This window comes from Vitis vinifera, chromosome 10, assembly GCF_030704535.1.
Source record: "Vitis vinifera cultivar Pinot Noir 40024 chromosome 10, ASM3070453v1".
Classification (NCBI taxonomy): Eukaryota; Viridiplantae; Streptophyta; class Magnoliopsida; order Vitales; family Vitaceae; genus Vitis; species Vitis vinifera.
The window spans coordinates 2,862,915-2,871,899 of record NC_081814.1 but is presented as its reverse complement, the minus strand read 5'-3'; the positions used below and the strand labels follow the sequence as shown (position 1 = coordinate 2,871,899).

General features: G+C 37.2%; 1 pseudogene; it reads left to right on the top strand.

The window, feature by feature from the left end:
• Positions 1–300: 300 nt before the first annotated feature.
• Positions 301–8,751, top strand: LOC100855218 (cellulose synthase-like protein E6; annotated as a pseudogene).
• Positions 8,752–8,985: the final 234 nt, after the last annotated feature.

Genomic DNA, 8,985 nt, shown 5'->3' with positions numbered 1-8,985 from the left:
AGCAGAGGGAGAGTATGAGAGCATGAGAGCTAGAGAGATGTTTCTCTTCCTCTGTTTGAAACAAGGGCTGAAAAGGGTCAAATCTTGTTTCACAGTTAATCCAGTTTCAACCTTTATGGGTACTTGTTCTATTTGTGCTCGGTTCATTTACAAGAGGAAAGCAATTTAGAGATGTGTGGGCTTAGATGGGATAATTTGTTTTTACTCCTTTCTTTGATGCCATTTAAAGCGGCAAAGTAAAGTTTTGACCATAACAACAATAAAATGAAAAATGCAAACCAAACTATTTATATAAGCTGATCACATGGTGGTCAGAGAAAGACAGAAGCAACGGGCAAAGATGGCTATCTTCCTCTCTTTGAAACAAAAGCTGCTAGGGGTCGTATACTATTCAGATGCTATGCAGCATCAGTTTTGGTGGGCATCACTTTTATCTGTATTTATAGGGTGGTTCACTTCCCAGCTGCAGATGGACAACTGCTGAGAAGATGGGCTTGGATGGGTTTATCTTTAGCTGAATTGTGGTTCAGTTTGTACTGGTTCATCACTCAATTCGTCAGATGGAACCCCATCTATCGCTACACCTTCAAAGACAGGCTCTCTCAGAGGTGATCTTTTCTCTCTTCCTCTCCCTTTTCTTGCCTCCATCTTCACTTGCTAATTGCCTATTGTGAAACTTAATTGCAGATACGAGAACGCTTTTCCAGGCATAGGCATATTTGTGTGCACTGCAGTACCAAGAATAGAGCTGCCCATCATGGTCATCAACACTGTTTTATCATTCGTGGCTTATGTTGTAGTATGTGACTTATATTGAGTGAAAGACATGGAAAAAAATGGGTCAATTCCGGAGCAAAGCGACGACATTTGCCCTTTAAACTTATATTTCATGGTATAGTTCAAGGGTATTCTTAGAATTTCAATACTTGAGTGTTAATATAAATACCTTTTTATGTAACCCTAATTGAAATATAGTGAAAGTCTTCTTCCGTGTTCCAATGGACATAGGCAATCTTTCGAAGCACGTTAAATCTGTGTGTTTTCTTTTCATTTTTTTCTAATTTTTCACTAAGAATCGTTGCACGAAAATCAATAGCTTATAATTATCCATCACAAAAATTATGCGGCTATCTCTCTGATGATGGAGGCTCAGACCTGACCTTCTATGCCTTGTTAGAGACCTCTTGCTTCTCAAAACATTGGCTACCATTTTGCAGGAAGTTCAGTATAGAACCAAGGTCACCTGCTGCTTATTTTTCCACAAATCCCAAACCCCATGATAGTAATCCTCTCATGGCTCAAGAGCGGTTCTCCATCAAGGTATAACTTTCTCTGTTTCTTTTTCTTTGGATTCTATGAATTTTAGTTTAAGATTAATTTCCGTTTGAACATTTATTTTTAACATATTTGCACTATTTCCGTGGCTGCCCTGAGTTCATTCAACCTCCCCAATAATGGTTCTTCTTCCTTGCCATTCTTTTCTCTTTCAATTTTTTTAGTTTTTAAATTTTGCACTAAGGATATCCTTCCATGGCTGCCCTGAGTTGGTGGTCCACCTTTCTAGTATTTGTTATAAAAAAAAATTGAATGAAGTTGGAATAAGACTCAGATGCAATGTACACAAATTGTTCGCTTCAAATTACCCAAGAAAGAAGCAAGAAGAAGAAAGCTGTCCTGTCATTGAATTTGTTTTCTGCTACAGACTGTAAAGAGATCACATCCTCAGCCCTCTTCCATATACTGGTCCCACCATGCTTAGATCATTGCTTCCCATATTCTTCCAGATATTTTTCCTTCCTAAATTATATTACAAATAATGAACAGTCATGTTGGAATTCAAAGACAACACAGATTAGGTTTGAACCTTTTTTTTAGGATTATACTCGGATTCTGATCTTAAAATGCATTCTATTAAGTCTGTCACTATTACTACTATCATGAACGAATTTTAACCAAATTATTTTTCATTAGGCTTTGTAGCTTTGGCAGTAAGTTTTACACTCACAGTGCTCGAATTTTTCATCTTTAACCATTATAACTAGGGCCTTTTATCGGTTTTCTGGCTCCAGTGTAACACTTACTCTGTTTTCTCATTGTAGAAATCGTATGAAGACATGAAGAATAGAATTGAAACCACCACTAGACTGGGCAGGGTTTCAGAAGAAATAAGAAAGGAGCACAAAGGATTTCAAGAGTGGAACCATGTCTCTACACAGTATAATCATCAGTCCATTGTTCAGGTGCTTGAAAATCAAAACATTTATATTTGTGAGCTTCATATTTCACTAATATAATATAGAATAACAGATACTAATTGATGGGAGAGAGGACAAGGCTGTGGATGTTGAAGGCCAATCCTTGCCAACTCTAGTATACTTGTCCCGGGAGAAGAGACCCCAATACCACCACAATTTTAAAGCTGGAGCTATGAATTCACTGGTAAAACTTTGCTCTAGCCTCTACACACATGAATCCTAAATCCATAAAATCAGTTGAGCTTTCCTCCAATGCACCTCGGCCTATTGCATCATTTTTTATACGGGTGATTATGATTTGGGTGAACAGATAAGGGTGTCATCAAAGATAAGCAACGGTTCGATCATTCTTAATGTGGACTGTGACATGTACTCCAACAATTCAGAATCGGTGAGAGATGCTTTGTGCTTTTTCATGGATGAACAGAAGGGCCATGAAATTGCTTATGTCCAGTTTCCACCGAGCTATAATAATCTCACTACGAATGACTTATATGGCACCTGCTTTAGGGTGCTTAATGAGGTAGGCAAAATTGGAAAAGAACTATGTATTCATTACTATTTTGGCTAGAGAGATCAAGGATTCCTAATGAATTTTATTGTCGGATGACAAATTGGTGAAAAAGGTGGACCTTCCAGGACTTGATGCTAATGGAGGGCCTTGCTATATCGGTAGTGGGTGCTTTCACAGGAGAAAGGCACTGTGTGGAATGAAATATAGCGAGGAATGTGAGAGAGAATGGAAGAGAGAGACCGACAGAACGGCAAGAGAAAGTGCAAGTGTATTAGAAGCATTGTGCAAGGTCCTTGCAAGTTGTAGCTATTCTTTGTGTTTAGGCACTCTCAAGGTATCCAGGCTCACTCAACTCACTGGCCCCTCAAGATAACTTTCTGATACCAAAATGATGATCTTAGATTTAACACTTATGAAGAATATATATTTTTGGGCTGTTGGAACACACTTTTTATTGATGAAGAGTGTTGAATTTATACATGAGCTTGTAACTTAAATGACATTAGAATAGCATAAAATCAAGCTACTAGATGATGAACAACTACTTCCTATAAAATAGAAACCAAATCTTGACCAAATAAAAACAAGAAAATATTTGGATGTTACAGATTTTGTGCAAGACTCCAGCTGCAATATTTAACTTCAAAATTCAAATTCTAGCAGATACTAAGGCAAAATTCAAAATTCAACACTCCTCCTTGACTTAGTAGATGCAAACTCCAAGTCTTCCACGTAGAAACTCAAACCTTGCTTTAGGTAGAGGTTTAGTGAATATATCAACATTTTGACTCTCCATGTTGCAATAAACTATATGTGCATCTCCTTCCTTCTGCACCTCTCTTAGAAAGTATAGTTTAATCTTGAAGTACTTTGTTTTGCCATGAAAAATTGGGTCATTGGCAATAGATATAGCAGCTTGGTTGTCAACAAACACTTGAGTACTCATTTCTTGCTTCATGTCCAAATCTGTCAGCAACTTCCTAAGTCATAAAACTTGATTTACAGCAGCAGTAGCATCAACATAACAGTAAATATCAAAGAGTTTTCGGGTACCTCTAACTGGAAGCTCATCAACATTTTCATCATTATACTGCTGCATCTTTTCATCCCAACTTCATTTCTTTGTTTTCAAAAACTTGACATCTCTACTCACCACAATTTTATTAGTTTGTGGCAAGTAAATTCTATAAGCCTTTGAAGTGTCACTGTATCCAACGAAAATTCTCATCTCTGATTGTTTTTCTAGCTTGTCCATTTTCACCTTAGGAACAAAAGAGAAACATAAGTAACCGAATGTTTTCAATTTCATTACTTTAGGTTGATAACCAAACCAAGCTTTGAAAGGGGTCTGCTTTTTTAACATTTTTGTTGGCAATCTGTTCAACAAATATATTGTTGTACTTGCAACTTCAGCACAAAAAATTTTAGGCAGATTTTTTTCATGCACAAGGCATATTGTCATCTCCAAAATTGTTCTATTTTTCCTCTCCACGACTCCTTTTTGTTATGGATTATATGGTGCAGTGAGTTGGTGAACAATGCTTCCTTTCAAGAATGGCGTCTTTTGAGGTCCACCAACATCAGTATGCACCAATTGTAGTTTTGGGTTGCTCTCTAGGATGTTTTCTTTGGAAAATGAAGTTTAGTTTGCTTCCCAAATTGACAAGTAGCACATATAGGAAGATCTTTTTCTAAGTCAAGAAGTCCTTCAACTATTTGATTTTTCTTCATGTAGAGCACAACATCATGATGAAAGTGCCCGAGCCTTCTGTGCCAAAGCATTGTTGTACTATCTTGTTGCAAAACAAGCAGCATGCTCATCTTTCAGTAAATTCAAGGCAAAGCTCTTGCCCTTCATTTTTATGTTAAACACCTTTTTGCCTTCAGCATCCTTGATAATGCAATTCCTATCTTCAAAATAAACTTTAAATCCTTTCTCAACAAGTTGTCCAACACTGAGTAAGTTTTGGTCAATGTCAGGCACAAACAAAACATCATAAATGAGTTTCAAACTTATTTGGCTTTCGATAGCAACCATTCATTTGCCCTTCACTGGAATATACTCACCATTTCCAATTCTGACTTTGGAAATAGTTGTTCTAACAAGTTCTCTTAAAAGATCTTGATCATTAGTCATGTGGTTTGTACAACCACTATCCATAAGCCAGCTTTTAGAGGTGTTTTTATTAGCAAAACACATTTTCGCAAACAATTGCTCCTCCAGTCATTGGTCAACTGTTGCACTAGTTTCTTCCTGTTGTTGATTTTTGAAAATCCTCTCCACACGCCCTTGTTTACCACACTTGTTGCATTTCACATCTGGTCTCCACCAACATTTTTGTGGAGAATGATTTGTTTTCTTGCAATGAGGACAAGGTGGAAAAACTCCATTTTTCTGGTTGTTGTTGTTTGGCTTGTTCTTCTTCTTCTTGTTCTTCTTTCCATTTTTATGGCCTGCATTTTTTTGCATTCTTGCTTGAAATGCTCCTTCTATAGTATCTCCTTGTCTCATGAGTCTTATTTGTTCCACAGCCTCCAATGAATATAATAATTCTATCAAGCTAATAGTTGACAAATCCTTTGTGTTAGCCCAAGGGTTCTCCTAATCGGGTTTTGATGATAACAAACCATGGTTAAGTAACTAATTGGTTTAACGTTTAAGAATCTCAGGTGTAAACTCGAAAATTCATCAAAGGACCAAATGGATACAAGATCGAGACGCTTGGAAGACTTGAGATCATAGGAAATGAATGTAAGATGATAGCATGAGTGCACTTAGGATGTTCATACCTTTTTATGCATCTTAGAAAACTCGGTTTATTCTTTAAAACTTGATTTTCTTTAAAACCCGAGTTTTATTAAATATACCTTAGGCAAATTGATTCAAAATTGGCATATTAACTGACCTAAAGACCTTGCTTAAGTATTGGAAAAGAAAGAAATAAAAAATGATAGGTTTTCGGAGCCAAAAGGCTCAACCGGTCGAGGCTAAGGCCAATCGGTCAACCGGTTAAGGAACCAGTCGATCGATTTAGGTCGTCCAGTTGAGGACCGGTCGAGGAAGGTTAAAAACCTTCTCTCTCTCCCAGTAGCCTTCTTTTCCCGGTCGAGGTGATTCCTTTACCGGTCGAGGTCCGGTTGAGGCAACGGTAACCTATCATGCATTAAATGCTCTAACGGCTAGTGAACCGGTCGACCCTTTGCTCGTCCGGTCGAGGCTACTTTCTGTTGTTTTTGTCTTCCGAGCTTAGAAACCTATAAATTGAGAGCTCCACTTCATTTATGACTAAGAGAACCTTTACAATCAATTGTCTACCTACCTATTCTTCATCAAAAAGCTCTCATTTCTTTCTTAGTGCATTGAACCATCACTTGCATATTCTTAGTGCACTCTTGTAAAGCATCCTAGCTTTCTCTTGTACTTGAGTCATCCTTAAGCTAGGTTGAGAGTTTCATCTTTGTGTAAACTGAGTGTGAAAGCCTTTAAGTGGTTCAAATCTTGAAGAGATTGTGTAAGAGCCCATTAGAGCCGGAATCCAAGTGTAAGAAGATTGAAAGCTTGATTGAAGCTTCAAGTTAGTGGACCCCTCACTCGGTTAGGAGATTGAGGAGAGTGGACGTAGGCAAAGAAGTGCCGAATCACTATAAACCCGAGTTTGAATTCTCTAACTTTATCTCTTTCCTTTATTTATTTTGTGCATATATTATTGTGTGGAAAAAGATTTTGAAAAAATACAATTCACCCCCCATTTTGGGTATTTTCCTTAATTATTCATAGCCTTTGTTTTATCACTTTGAATTCTCCAAAGAGGAAATTGTAACTTCATATTTCTCAGGAAGTGTAACCAATATCTTTTGAACAATCTTCTCATTGGAAAATTCTTTTCCAAGCAACCTAACTTTGTATGCTAGTGAAAGAAGTTGTGTAGCATAGTCTTTAACAGCATCAGACTCCCTCATTTTCTTTATTTCAAATTCTCGAATCAAGTTCATCACCTGCATGTTATTGATTATTTCATCTCCTTTGTATTCCTCCTTGAGATACTCCCAAATTTTTGCAACTAAATCAATTTTCATGATTTTGATGAGAATTGATGGTGAAACTGCAGCAAACAAGCAAGCCTTCGCTTTAGTCTTTCTTGTCTTTCTTTCTTTATGCAACTTCATTTGAGCCACAGTTGGATTGGCTCCCAAGAGAGGAACTTCATAATTTTCTTTCACTGCTTCCCAAACATCAAGTGCTTGTAAATGAACTATCATTCTAACAACCCAAGTTTCATAATTGTCTCCATCAAGAATTGATGGTGCAGTTGTGAGACTTGACTTCTCTATTGCTAGATGATTTTAGAAGTTATTTGGGTTCACTCATGGTGTTTTGGGTTCACTCACCTCAAGGGTCTATAGGAGTTTAGGCACTCTCAAGGTATTCAGGCTCACTCAACTCACTAACCCCTCAAGATAACTTCTAGCTCACTCAACTCACTGGCCCCTCAAGATAATTTCTGCTCTGATACCAAAATGATGATCTTAGATTAAACACTTATGCAGAATATTTATTTTTAGGCTATTGGAACATACTTTTTATTGATGAAGAGTGTTGAATTTATTTATGAGCTTGTAACTGAAATGACATTAGAATAGTAGAAAATCAAACTACTAGATGATGAACAACTACTTCCTATAAAATAGAAACCAAATCTTGATCAAATAAAAACAAGAAAATATTTGGATGTGCAAATTTTGTGCAAGACTCCAGTTGCAATATCTAACTTTAAAATTCAAATTCCAGCCGATACTAAGGCAAAATTAAAAATTCAACAGCTATGTAGAGAACACCCAATGGGGAAAAGAGGTTCCTCTATTTGTCTCATCAATGCCATCGTTTTACTTTTTTCCTTTTTCTTCTTTCTTCGAGTAAGAAACTTCATGCTTATGTTGACTTGCAGATGGGTTTGAAGTATGGTAGTTTAGTGGAAGATATAATTACAGGATTATCAATACAATGCAGAGGTTGGAAATCCATCAGTTTCAGCCCAGAAAGGAAAGGCTTTGTAGGTGTTGCCCCTACAACACTATTGCAGTCATTAATACAACACAAGAGATGGTCTGAAGGCAACTTCCAGATCTTTCTCTCAAGGTACTGCCCCCTCCTATATGAGCATAAAAGGATTCCTCTAGAGCTTCAATTCTCATATTGTCCTTAGCTGCTCTGGGCTCCAAACTGCTTGCCTACACTATACTATGTCGATGTCCCATCCCTCTGTCTACTTGGAGGCATCTCCTTGTTTCCAGAGGAATGAATTTAACATTACTAAAGCAAATTAATCCCAAACTCATCATTATTATTAAGAATTATACCCCTTTCAGATATCAAGCCTGTGGGCACTGCCCTTTGCCTATGTCATCATTGCCAAGTATGCATACAGCTTAGGCGAGTTTCTTTGGTTTGGTGGCACAACCCAAGGTTGGTGGAATGAATAGAGGATATGGGCGTTGAGAAGGACAACTTCCTATTTCTTTGTCCTCCTTGATACAATCTTGAAGCTACTAGGGTTTGCTGAGACCACTTTTGCAGTCACTGCAAAGGTGTCTGATGAAGATGTGTCTCGAAGATACGAGCAAGAAGTTATGGAGTTCGGCTCTCCTTCACCAATGTTTACCATTATAGCCACACTAGCAATGCTCAATCTGTTCAGTTTTGTTTGTTGTGTAAAGAGGGTGTTTGTGGGTATTCAAATCAAAGCTTTGGAGTCATTAGCACTGCAGGGTATCTTATGTGGGGTCGTTGTTCTCATCAACCTGCCTGTATACCAAGGGCTTTTCTTCCACAAGGACAAGGGCGCCATGCCAACCTCTGTCACGTACAAATCGTTTGCTTTAGCACTATTAGCCTGCTCAATAGCTTTGTATCAGTAAGCCAAGCGTCTCTTCACCACACCTCTCTATGTATATTATGTAACGCTTTGCAGAACTTTTGATTTATTGGAAACTAGATATTTATTTATAAAATTGATTATTTATTTATTTATTTATTTTAAAAAATAAATCACTTATTATTTTGTTACAAAGGATATTTATGAACATCGTTTTTTTTTTTCATGTACAATCATACGGTAACCTCAATTTTCAAAATCTTAAGTAAGAAGGCAATCTTTTATGTTCGAAATTATGAAGTGGGTTGGTTTTTTTATTAGTGGCTTTAGATCTTTTATTGGA